Source organism: Halichoerus grypus, chromosome 10 (assembly GCF_964656455.1).
Source record: "Halichoerus grypus chromosome 10, mHalGry1.hap1.1, whole genome shotgun sequence".
In the NCBI taxonomy this organism is placed as follows: Eukaryota; Metazoa; Chordata; class Mammalia; order Carnivora; family Phocidae; genus Halichoerus; species Halichoerus grypus.
Genome location: NC_135721.1, coordinates 132,557,010 through 132,570,080, shown reverse-complemented (window position 1 = coordinate 132,570,080; position 13,071 = coordinate 132,557,010). Strand labels below are relative to the sequence as shown.

Here is a 13,071-nt window from a genome sequence, read left to right as displayed (position 1 = left end):
CTATGCAATGGGGGTTTGTTATGGGTTGAATGAGGTGGTAGGAGTGAAGACAGAGTATGGTCGAGCATCGTGATTTACCCACGGGAGGCAGATGTGCGGGGAAACTAAAGAAGCACAGCCTCTGGGACTCTCATGGGCCTGGACCCCTGACTTCCGGGGGTGGCTGGGGGTTGTCCAGTGTTCTAGGTGTGTGGCCGAGGCCAGACCCCTGTCAGGAAGCACTTCTAATCTGAGCATTTCTGGCAAATTACCTAGAGAGATCCAAGAAGAAAGGGATTGAGTTTCCAAAATTCTTACCATCAGTGCTGATTTCTTTTCTCATTTTATTTTATTTTTATTTTTTTAAAGATTTTATTTATTCATTTGACAGAGAGAGACACAGCGAGAGAGGGAACACAAGCAGTGGGAGTGAGAGAGGGAGAAGCAGGCTTCCTGCGGAGCATGGAGCCCGATGTGGGACTCGATCCCAGGACCCCAGGATCATGACCTGAGCCGAAGGCAGACGCTTAACGACTGAGCCACCCAGGTGCCCGTCTTTTCTCATTTTAAATAAATATGCCCTCATACCTGCCCTCTTGTACATAATTCTGTATTCTTTCTCTTAAAGAGGGTCTCTAAAACTTATATAGTCCCATAAAACTTAGCTCTGCCTCGGAGGAATCCCTATTCTGATGATCAGAGGTTTAGGGAGAGGCACACAGTGTCCTAATTTTTGAAAACGTAGGGTACGGAAGTTAATAGCCAAAGGGATGCCAGGGCCTCACAGGCTCCTTCCTCCCTACCCTTCTCCTCTCCATTCTTCCCTCCCTGTGTCTTTCACACGCTCGCTCTTCCAGACACTGTTCTATGTGCAGCAACTATCAAATCCCTGCTCTCATGGATCTTGTATTGTAGTTGAGGCAACAGGTAAGGAAGCACAGCATAAACAATATATTTTGCATGGCAAAGCAGAACAGGGAGATACGGGAGAGCATGTTGGGGGCAGGGGATACTTTAGGTTAAGTGATCCTGGGAAGGCTTTTTATTTTTTTTTATTTTTTTAAGATTTTATCCATTTATTTGACAGAGAGAGAAACACAGCGAGAAAGGGAACACAAGCAGGGGCAGAGGGAGAGGGAGAAGCAGGCTTCCCACAGAGCAGGGAGCCCGATGTGGGGCTCGATCCCAGGACCCTGGGATCACGACCTGAGCCGAAGGCAGACGCCTAACGACTGAGCCACCCAGGTGCCCCGGGAAGGCTTTTTAAAGTAGTGACATTTCAGCTGAGACCTGAATGGTGAGCAGGAGCCAGTCCTGGAGATTGGAGGAATGTTCCAGGCAGAGGAAATAGCAAGTGCAAGGTTTTGAGGTGAGAGGGGGCTTGGCATGTGTGAGGGACAGATGGCGGATGGGGCATCAGGGATAAGGTGGAGGAGGTGGAGGAAAGGGAGAAGGAGCAAGAAGGGGAGAGGGGATGAGGAGGAGAAGGGGTGGAGGAGGAAGAGAGGAATGGTCTGTGATGAAGTTGGAGCCCTAGGTGGTGACCATTTAATGGCGGGCTGTTTGCCACGGTCAGAAGTTTGGATTTCATCCCAAATATTATGGGACACCGTTGCATTATATCAACTTTAGGACAGATATTTACACAGTGCGTTTATAAGCCCATTGAGGAGAAAAGAGTTGTATGTAGGGTTCCCTATGAATGAGGGGTGCCAAGTAACTCTATTTCCTTTCTTGTGATATTTATGAAAGTAAGAGATTAAAGAAATTCTATGGCTATCGGGGATCATGTTCATGAAAGTGTTTAGTGAAATAACTTGATGAAATAAATGATAGATAGTAAAATCTGGAGTAGACTATACTGCTTTGCAGCAAATTTGCACCTGTTTGGACAGCAGATTGAGGTCAAGACCCAGTTGAGTTCAGAGAATCTCAGCTTATCAAGCTCTAGAGGGTCAGTGCTGCAGAGGAAAGCTAACACATTCGATGATCGGATCTGAATAATAAAATAAAAATACGTGTATATATTTCCCTTTAAGACAAGTATGAATAAAGTATAGCTTTCAAAATTTCACTTTGTAGGTCTGTCCATACCTAGTAAATTTCTACCCTACCTGGCATCTTAAAAAAATTTTTTTTTTTAAAGAGAGAAAGTAGAAACAAGCTTGGTTTAAAAATATTCTTACAGGGACGCCTGGGTGGCTCAGTCAGTTGAATGTCTGACTCTTGATTTAGGTTCAGGTCGTGATCTCGGGGTTGTGGGATTTAGCCCTGGGGTGGGCTCTGCACTAGACACGGAGTCTGCTTGGGATTCTCTGTCTCCCTGTGCTCCCCTCCCCCCACCATGTACTCTTGTGTGCAAGTGCTTGCGATTTCTTTCTTAAAAAAATTCTTGGAAAGGAGACTCCAAGTGAGGCCGAAATGACACTGAATGAAGGCAATTTGTTTTTTAAGAACAGTGCTTCTAGAGTTGTAAAAAATTAGTGTTGGTTACAAGCAAGAGAAACCAGTTTGGCTAACTTATGCAAGACAGGGATTTATTATCAGCCTGTGCGGTGGTTCCCCCAATGGAGGGAAGGCTGAGCTGGGCTTGGCAGGATCTGGAACTCGGCTGTGGCACAGGCTCTTGCTACCAGGGTCCGTGAAGGGTCCTACATATGAACATCGTCTTTGTGGAGTTTCCAAAACCAGCTCTGAGAGGCCTGGCTTGGGGTGTGGCCTGCTCTTGGCCAAGCGAGGGTAGAGCACATTTGAGATTTGGTTTAATCCAGTTGATCCAACAGGGGCAAGGTGATTCCTGTAAAGGAAATTGGGTAGTACTCTCCCAAAGACAGCAAAATAAATCCTGGGAGGAGAAAAAAAAAATTGTAAGCGTCCACAAACAACTTCAATATAGTGGTATCATCTACATTCTCTTTCTGCTTTCTCAATATGTATTTACTTACTTAGTGTGCATTTTAACTGGACATCTGGGAACCCTGAGCACTGTGGAAGTTCATGGACATATCCTTGTGGAGTCCCCTCCGGAGAGCTCCAGCTATATGGAGTTGAAGGCCCATCATGACGGGGCCTGGAGGCAGAGTTTTAATGTCCACAGTGACCCCTGAGCAGCTGCTTCTGAGGCTTGGAGGGGACTGAAAGTCTATTCTGTGGCCCACAAACATTATTTTTTCAAGCAAATCACAGTTTTTTGCTACATCTTCAAAGTCCTGAAAAGTTTCACCCCTTATTTTATAGATGGAAGGCCGAGCCCCGGAGAGATGAAGAACCTTTTGTCTGCTCGTTGGCCAGTCCCCAGCACCAGCTCACATGACCTGCATAACCTTAGGTAAGTCATTTCACCTACCTGATCGGCGGAATGGGTGTGATAGTCTCACCATTCTCGTTATGGGTCTATTTTGAGGGATAACAGAACAGTGCTTGGCGGACTAAGTGTATAAAATGTCAGCTGTTACTGTCCGCAGTGGAGGTGGGGCCAGAGCTCAGGCAGCTTCTGGCATAGAGTAGTTATGAAGACGGGATTTTGAAATCAGACAGATCTGGTTTTCAAAACTGCCTCTGTCCCTTACTGAGGGTGTGAAGTTGGTATTCTAGCAGGAGGTACTTTGTAGCGGGGTGGATGCTAACATGCAATGATGGCGCTAAAGCACGAGCCCAGTGCTTGGCCCTTAGCCTCTGTCCGTGGTGGTTTTGTGTTGTTTTCTTTGCTGTTAGCGCATCTACAGGTGTTTAGCGGTATAGTGTTATGAGGACTGAAACATTAGTACAGGCTGTTTTACCTCCAGAGAAGATGCTTGGGGAGAATTTTCTGTAGTTTCTTGTTGTACAACGGAGGCAATGTGGGAATTCCAAATGTCTCTGATTTGTTTGCCCCTTCTTTTCCTGAAGGAAGAAAATAAAAGGCATAAAGTAGAGGGACCACTCCTGGGAGCGGGGCTGGCAAACTTTTTCTGTAGGGGTCAGAGAGTGAATACTTTAGTCCTTGAGGGCCAGACGGTCTGGATCCCAAGTGCTGCACTCTGCCGTCCCAGAGGGAATGCAGCCATTGCGGATACGAAAGCAAGTGGGCGTGGCTGTGTTCCAATAAAACTTTATGACAAAACAGGCATTGGGTCAGATTCGACCTGCGTTGGAAGTTGAACAAGAAGGCTTGATGCTTACTTGGGCAAGGCTTAGGTAGAGTCTCACATCTTAAAGATCACCTTCCTTGATAAATTACTGATGAGGAAACCTAGGGTTTTCAAAGCATCAAACGTTTTGTCGAAAAGTCTGGTGGTTCCAACCAAACTCAGGTGGGAGCTAACGGGCTTTCTGGTTTCGGGCCTGTTTTTTTTGTGTTAGTGGGTCATTCCAGTGTCCGTGTGGGGAACTTCAGTTCTAGGTCCTGATGATGAATTCCTGGCACACGGTCTTCTAAGCCCCTTCCACATCCCCGGCCCCTCAAACCCTTCCTCCGTGTATGTCACCAGATGGGACCCGCTGCTGCTTTCCTATGGAGAGGTGTGATATCCTGGTAATCCCCACGCTTTGGCACTTTATCCTCTTGTTTTGTCACAGCTGCAGGGAGGATGAGCCCTGCCAATCTTGAGATGGTTACCTTCCAGAGGAGAGAGTTTTCTAAGCTCTCCGGGGCTGGTTGAGTCCAGATAATAGCTTACTCTAGTCTCTGGCTCCATTGTGTTTGCTTAACATTTGGGCTTCTGCCAGGTAATTTGCCTATAAGCTATGCATAGAAGAAAAAAACCATCCATCTAAAGTATTCAGATTTTGGCCTTAATTAAAATGCAGAATAAATATGTAAAGGCTAAAGAGCATGAATTACAGATACCGAGGTTTCTATATTAAAATCGGTTTTCATCTATAGAGGTGCATGTGTGTTTGTGGCAGGGAGGAAGAGTGTATACAAGTCAGGCGAAGGCAATGTAATTATGGCTGTGTGTGTTCAGCAAGATGGGAAATGGATCTATTGTAGGAGAATGAATCCTCATCCACCTTTCTCATTTCACTGCCTCTGTAGATTTTTTTCCACCTCAACTCTATAAAGGGCTAATCCTGACCCTTGTTATTTAAATTGCTCCACCATGGGTAGAAAAGCTGCCCTCAGCCTCTTAAAAAGCCTCGCTCACCGGTTTTGAGGAGCAAAGCTCTTTCTATTCATTGCTCCTCATGGAAGTGGCTGGCTAGTGTGTGAGGATGGAGCCCTGGAGCTTTCAGGGGCTGAATGACAAGCTTTGGGTCTTAAACAAGGCCAGGCCATAGCTCATTCACCTTGAAAGTCGGAGGCTCTGGGCTTTTCCATTAAGGGCCTCGGAGGGGGATGAAGAAGCCCCAAAGAGATGAAATCAACGATTCAAGTATGTGGATGCCCTATTAACAGGCAGGATAGACTCGGGGCAAGAATTCTGAGGTCTGGGTGACTGGGATGCCAATTTCATAATTGAGAATCTTCTCTAACATTCATATTTTACAAATTGGTATTAATTAGAGGTTGCATCAACACATTGTTTTGAAGCATAGTGTTGGGAAGAATCACGCTGAGAATTCATTCACATTACTCAAGAACTTTGAGATACAAATGAATTAAATGCGAAACCAACAATTTTGTTTTAATCAATATGGGTGGAGGGAAGATGGCTTTTTGTAACAGACAAAAAGAGCCAGCTTTTCTCGGAAGCATCGAATATTTTCAGGGCTTTAGTTTTCGAGGAGAATGATGCTTTGAAAAAAATCCCAATGCCTCGAATCAAAAAGGAAGCATTATCAGGCTGTGTGTGACATGGAGTCCAGATCCTACTTGGGGGATTCTGCCAGGGTGATCTCTGGGCCCTGCGGAGAGGCTGTTTGGGGTCACCCTGGCCTGAGTGAGAAGCTGGGAGTATTTCCTGGGATTGGAAAGGGATCTAGTGGCTGAGATGCAGCTGCGCCTTCCCTCGGTCTCCCGCTACACCTGCCAAAGCTGTGATAGGGATTGAAGACTACTGTCCTCTCGCTTGGGCCATTTCGGGCAAGTCTGCGTGAAACGTACCTGAAAAGTCCCTGTTATGGATGTGCATGAGGGAGAAAGAATGGAATCCACAAGGTAAAAATAGTAAATGAATAAACTCTGTTGTTGTCATCATTTTTTCCCCTGATGGTTTGAAGCAAAATTTCGTAGTTGCCACGGCGAGAAACTTCCCGCAAACCTTGGATAGTGCGTAGCATCCCTCAAGCTCAGAAGGTATCCAGAGCCAGCCCTGCTGCTCTATCAGGGATAAGCAAACGATGGCCCACGGGCCAAGTCTGGCCTGCGACCTGTTTTGTGTAAGATGGAGCGTTCTTGGGACACAGCTGTGCTCGGCTGTTTATGACATGCTGTGGCTGCTTTGAAGCTACGGTTGCACAGCTGAGTTGCTGAAACAGAGACTCTGTGGTCTGCAAAGTCTAAGATACTTACTGCCTGGCCCTTTACAGAAGACATTTGCTGGCCCCTGCACCAAACTATGGGGGAAAAAAAGTCCAACTTAAAAAAAAAAAGATTATTTATTTGTTTGTTTATTTATTTGTTTATTTATTTATTTGAGAGAGACAAGAGGGAGAGCATGAGCAGAGAGAGGGACAAGCAGATTCCCCGCTGAGCATGGAGCCCGACGTGGGGCTCGATCCCGGGACCCTGAGGTCATGATCTGAGTCGAAGGCAGACGCTCAACCGACTGAGCCACCCAAAATCCAGGTGCCCCCAAAATCCAACTTATTTTTGAAAATAAAATCTGGAAATAGATTTAGGGTGTCCTCCTCTGCCCACCAAGCCTCCCAGTCAACTGTTCTTCTGATGTCTGGATTGGGGTCCAGTCTATTGGACCTCATAATACAGGGTGACTTGGTGATATTTCAGCAGGGAAATGGACAAATGTGGTTTTACTTTTTTTTCTCTCTCTCTCTCCTGCTTTTTGAAGCTGTATAACAGAAATCGCGGTGTGACAGGGAAACTCTGCTCATTATGAAATGATAAAGGTCAAGCTGCTCAAATCTTTGCAAGTTAAATACCTGGTTAACTGAAATATGTCAGAAACTTCCCCCAGTTATCAGGCTGACAAATAGTTTGACAGATCTCACAAGTAAAACTGTTTTGATTTACCTGTTCTACTTCACATGTAACACCTTCTCCGTTTGTCTCCCTGGCTCTTTGGCTGCTCCCCTGCTCATACCTTGAACAATTGTAGCCGGGAGGATTGAGACACTTGAAAGGCTGTCATCAGCTGTCGCTGTCATCAGCTGTCCCTATCATTGCTCCCCTTTCTTCCTCGGGAAAGCAGGGAATGTCAGGATTCTTGCAAGGTAATTACCATATCTACAACCGTACAAGATGCTAGCCCATATGGGACACCCCGTAATTTTGCAGCCACAGAAACAAACAACCACTTCTTGATTATGCCTCGTAGGAACTGTGCTTACCGCATCTTAAACTTCAAAGCATTGAAAATTGCAGCATCTCATAAACAAACCTGTTTGGCAATTTTTTTTTTTTTTTTAATCTGTCCGTGAACAAACCTGCTCCTCCTTTCATTACAAGCCTTTGTGATTACAGAGCTTTGTGCTTTTTGTTTGCAATTTAGAATTATGTGATCTTCTAAAACCCTTCCCCTTGGTTGAAGATTTTTTTAAAATCTGTAAAATGAAATCCCTGAAAAATAATAACCAGTAGAAGTATGTGCAAGATACATTGCATCTTTTGCATCCAGAAGAACCTACAGTTTTGATAACTTTAATTGGGTCCCTGAAGGAAAATTATTCTTGGAATAACCAAGGTATATATTTTTAAAACATGGCAGAATTTGGCCTTAGGAAATTTCTTTTAATTCTAATATATCAAAATTACTGGCTGTTTACAGAAGAACTGTTCTACAGAGGATTATCTACTTAAGATGTAATTGTGCACTAAGAATGAATTGCAAATACAGAGCAGACTTAAATTCAGGCATAACATGCTGGGGTCATTCGGGTTCTTTAGAGACTCATTCCTTTACTTATTTGTGTATTTCCATTTGCTTTCCCCGTCCTTCCTTCTTATCATTTGGATGATCTTAAAGCCATTTGTTTCGGTGGAACTAGGTTTGAACGTTTTGAAGCGCTTCTGAGATACGAGGCTTGTAGTTAGCCACTTCAGCTCTGTCCAGGTGGGCGAGAAAAATTCCAAGCACACAGTGGCAGAGATAGATTTGCTGCCCCAAATACACACCATCCCGAACCCGTGGGAGTCAACGCGGTGCCCGTTGACTGGAGTGAGGGGTCAGGGGGAGCAAATCTGCTCTCTTGCTTGATAAAGAACCAGCCTGTGATCCCACCCCACCCCCACTCAGAGGATTTGCACATCCTGGCAGGTACCCCAGAGAAGTCCAGACTGGGGACTTCAGACTGGAAAGTCTCTCCCGGAGCCAGCCATTTCTCTTTGCGCTGGATTTAGAGAGTTTTAGTTGCTGAGTGGCTGATGAGACAGGCAGTGGGGAGGCAGACGACAGCAGATACGAGTCACCGTTCCCCATCCCGTTACTTCTGCTGCCTGTTTCCAGTGGCCGAGAGAGAGCCCTTCTTAAAGCTTGAGGTGACGGAACTCGTCATTAGTAGAATTTTAGCTTTCAATTACTCGTTACGGAATAGTCTTTAATTTCCTTGTGGGGTAATTATTGTATTGAGTATTGAGGATAATTTTAGGCACCAGCCTTTTGCTGTGGAAGCTGAGGGCCCAGACCCTCGCACCCCCTTACCCCAAGACAGCCGGGGGTGTCTCTGAAGTTGGGCTAACTTGATCATTCTTAACTGGGGGCAGTTCTGTCCTAGGGGACATTTGACAGCGTCTGGAGACACTTGTGGTTGTCATGAGGGTGGGGGGGAGCTACGGGCACCTAGCGGGGAGAGGCCAGGGGTGCTGCTGAACATCCCTCACCGTACAGGAGCCCCCACGCAGTTACCCAGCCCCCCATGTCAGCAGGGCGGCAGTCGAGAAGTCCTGAGCTCACTTGGCTGGGACTTAGAATTCCAGTTGGTCAGATAAGGAGAGGGCCGCACGGGAAGCCCCTCGTTCCAACAGCAGAGCCTATAGGTTACTGTCCGAGACTTCTGGCTTTACTTCCTGCTGCCTGCTCTCAAGCCTGCCCCATCTGAGCCCCCACAGGTGCTGTGAGTGCCCCCTCTCTCCTTGGGCCATTATACTCACCGTAAACTCAGTCTGAGTCGGTTTTCTTTGTTTGCAACTAAAACCATAATGGCTATGTTGTTGCTTTTAAAACGTAGACATTTTTTCCCTTGAAAGTGGTAGAACCGTTCTACCTCCTTTTCCCCTCCAATGGCATCTTACACAGAACTTCATTATATAATGCAGGGGAGATTGGAGCTGGTCTGGCGAGTTATCTGGGCTCCGCTCCACCTCATTCCACATAACCGATTTCCCACACCAGCGCCTGAGAGGAACTTAAGGCCTCCGGAAGCCCATTTATAACCACTAGCTTAAAGCACTGGAGGCACCTGTTAAATTGTAACCTGAAGATAGATTGGGTGAAACCGTCATCAGGCCTTCATACCTTATTTGGAATGAGTTTATATGATTTCCTGTCTAGTGAGCAATCAGATATCCAAAGGTGAGGATAAATTTTGGAAGCACAAAGCAAGTGAGGGAAAGGTTCGGGGCATTGGACCCGGCCTTTGGGGGCAGTCCTAGTTTGTGATGGTTTCCAAGATGGCCTTTCCCCACCTTCCAGAGGCAAGCAGAATAAGGCATGGCAGGAAGGTCCAAGTCCCAGGAAGTATCTAAACCTGGGGTCACAACTTCAAATGCCCACAATGCCAGGTAAGTACATAAAGAGTCAGTCGGATAGTGGGTTTGCATATTAAAGATGTAAGAATATTTTTTGTTTCCACATCAAAAGTATTTGCCTCTTTTTTGCCTTGAAATGTATGTTCCATCTTTTTTTTTTTTTTAAAGACTTTATTTATTTATTTGAGAGAGTGAGAGAGAGCACATGGGGAGGGGATCAGAGGGAGAAGCAGACTCCCTGTTGAGCAGGGAGCCCGATGCGGGACTCGATCCCAGGACTCCAGGACCATGACCCGAGCCGAAGGCAGTCGCTCAACCAACTGAGCCACCCAGGCGCCCCTGTGTGTTCCATCTTAATCTATGTTTGATTTGATCTTTCTTCTTATGACAGACCTTAGTTATAAGAAGTCGCTTTCCACCGCAAGGAAAGAAAGAGTGTAAGCATAGTGATAAATGGCAGCCTGACCTCAGTGTTGAGTAATCGGGAGTGGTGGGGCCTGTGGTTAACTGGAGGGTGAATGCCCCGTCTAAAGGAAATGACTGCCGACAGATCAGCTCTGACATGTTGCTCTGGGGAGAATGGGAGTCCAAGGTGGCAGCCTGCCATGTTGAAAGAGAAGCTAGAAATCTGAATTTTCAGGTGAATTATCTGTATTTAAAAAAATCATGAAGGAAAGAAAAACACATCTGTGGGTTGTATTTGATTTTTTTGACATCAGCTTGAGACTTCTTTTTTTTTTTTTTTTTAAAGATTTTATTTATTTGACAGAGAGAGACACAGCGAGAGAGGGAACACAAGCAGGGGGAGTGGGAGAGGGAGAAGCAGGCTTCCCGGTGAGCAGGGAGCCCAATGTGGGGTTCGATCCCAGGACCCTGGGATCATGACCTGAGCTGAAGGCAGATGCTTAACGACTGAGCCACCCAGGCGCCCCATCAGCTTGAGACTTCTGTGTTGTTGTTTTTAATCAAAGAAGGAGATGTTGTTAAGAAAGTTCAGCATTGGGATCACTGGCTTCCTTGTTCTCTCTCTCTGTCTATTCTGAAATCTGCTTCCAGATTTATCCTCCTGAGGATATCTCTTCTATCGCCTTCTTTGCTGTAGTTCGCACCGTTTCTGGCCTCCTGAGACTCACCCACAGATCTGAGCAGTGGACAGCAGAGGATGGGTGAAGGATATGCGGAATCTGGAAGGGCACGGAGGAGGCATTTCTGGGAAAGGGCCAGTGTGAGCAGAGGGGAGGCAGGAAGAGTGGAGAGGCCTATATGGCCTCGGGGTGGGGTGGATCAGGTGACTGGAGGCATGAGACGGTTCAGACTGGTCCAGCTGAGCAAGGGCCCAGGGGAGCGTGAGCTTCGCTCTGCAGGTGAAAGGGAGCCATGGAAGCCAGGGTCTGAGCAGGTAGGGTAGGCGGAAAGCAACATTGTAGGAGGGTTGATTTTGTAGTGATGTGCAGGGTGGATGGGAGCAGGGGAACCAGAACTTTCTCAGGTGATGGCAGTGGACGGGAAAAGTAGAGCTGAGTGAGATGTGTCAAAGGAAGGAAAATCAGCTGGATTGAAGATGCTTAGAATGAGGGATTAAAATAACGGGAATAATGAACATTTCTAGATTGTTAAGTGCAGCGGTGAAGCATACAGGTTCGGGCGTGGGTTTGAACGATGTGCCACCAATGACGAGCTGGGATCGTGGGCATGACCCGCACCATCCTGATGCCTCCCATTTCCTCATCCATTCAACAGAGAAAATAACAGTATCAGCCTCACAGGGTTGTTTTGAAGATTAAATCAGTTAATATTTGTCAAGAGCTTTGGAAAATATCTAACATTAAGCAGCACTAAATAAGTGGTAGATTAACAAAGTATGAGCTGCTTACTTTGCTAACCACTTCACACGTATCATTGCATTTAATCCGTATAGACAGTTCTGGAACCTGGGTGTGTGCACTGGGTGGGGGGTAATGATCTTTTATTCCTGTTTTGCATAGGAAAACACTGAGGCTCAGAGAGGTTAGGTGACTTTCCCGACATCACACAGTCATTGGCCGAGCTGGAAATGGAACCCAACCTGTAATCAGAGATGAGGCGACATTACCTAGCTAGCGGATGCTCAAGGGCTAACAGTTTTCCGCGGGCCTGTCGTGGGATCGGGAAGTGGCTCGCTGCCTGCAGTTGTTGGAAATAAATCTCCCTGTCTGCAGAGTGGGGCTGGATAAATGCTGGAGGTTGGTGGCCAGAACTGGAACTGGAATTCCTCCTCGCTGGTTGACTCCAGCAGCTGCCGATGGGGAGCGGCAGAAAGGGAGCTGGTTTCAGACGCGGCGATGGGGAGCGACCTCCTTACACCGAGCAGATTTCCTAGCAGGGGCTCCTGCGCCTCCTGGCCTTGGTCTGGAATAAAAGATTTGCCACTGCTGTCGTGTCCCCACATTGGACAGATTCTGGGCAGTCGCATCCACTCCGTGTTTTCTTTGCCTTGCGTTTTGTCTCTGAAACAGTCACAGTTTTGTTTTGAGCGATCCATAATTTCAAACCTATTAACAGCTCTGGGCTTTGTTTATGTACATCAGAGAGAAGTGCAGCGCTCTGTCATTAGCACACCTTGACAGGTGGTGATGGTAACCCACGGAGGGTTCAAGCTGCCTCCATTCAGATTCAAGAGTGCGGACGTGTGTGCGTGCGCGTGTGCGTGTGCGTGTGTGTGTGTGAGCAGGTGCCCTCCCCACTTCATCGGTATTTTCTCTCTCCTCCCGTTGAGCCCCACATACATGCACGTGTGTGTGCATGCATGCACGCGCACACGCACACGCACACACGTGCGCACACGCACACACGCGCACACAACCACACACACACCCACACGCGCACACACACACACACGCACACACACGCACACACACACACACTCGTGCACATGTCCGCTGTTGGTTGATATTCTCTCCTCATGCTAAGCTGGATAACTAACAAAGATTTTCTCCCGGCCATTTCACTTCTAACCAGTGGCACCCTGTATCCTGAAATTGTATAAAAGCCCTGTATATTCGATATCACGCAGGCTCTCTGTGGGTTTCAAAGATGGATTAAATTCACCAACTAGGTGGTCGATAAAACATAAAATGTGAATGAGATTGTAATTTTGTATGGGTCCTGGAGATGCAACTGTGTTGTAGGCAACCTTCCTCTCCCTGGGGGGTTGAGGAGTGACCCTTCCTTGTGTTTTACTGTCTGTTTTAGGTCAGCTAGGGGAAAAGCAAGAGAATTATGAGTACAGTGAAAAAGGAAATCCTAAGAATCCACGGCCTTACATC

At 46.7% G+C, this 13,071-nt stretch overlaps 1 long non-coding RNA gene across 1 annotated transcript in view; it reads left to right on the top strand.

Moving 5' to 3' along the window:
* LOC144379175 (uncharacterized) overlaps positions 1–13,071 on the top strand; it is a 175,333-nt gene that overhangs the window by 138,574 nt on the left and 23,688 nt on the right. Inside the window, exon 2 of the long non-coding RNA XR_013441542.1 lies at positions 3,217–3,307. This is a non-coding gene — a long non-coding RNA (uncharacterized LOC144379175). The remainder of the gene's footprint in view (positions 1–3,216; positions 3,308–13,071) is intronic.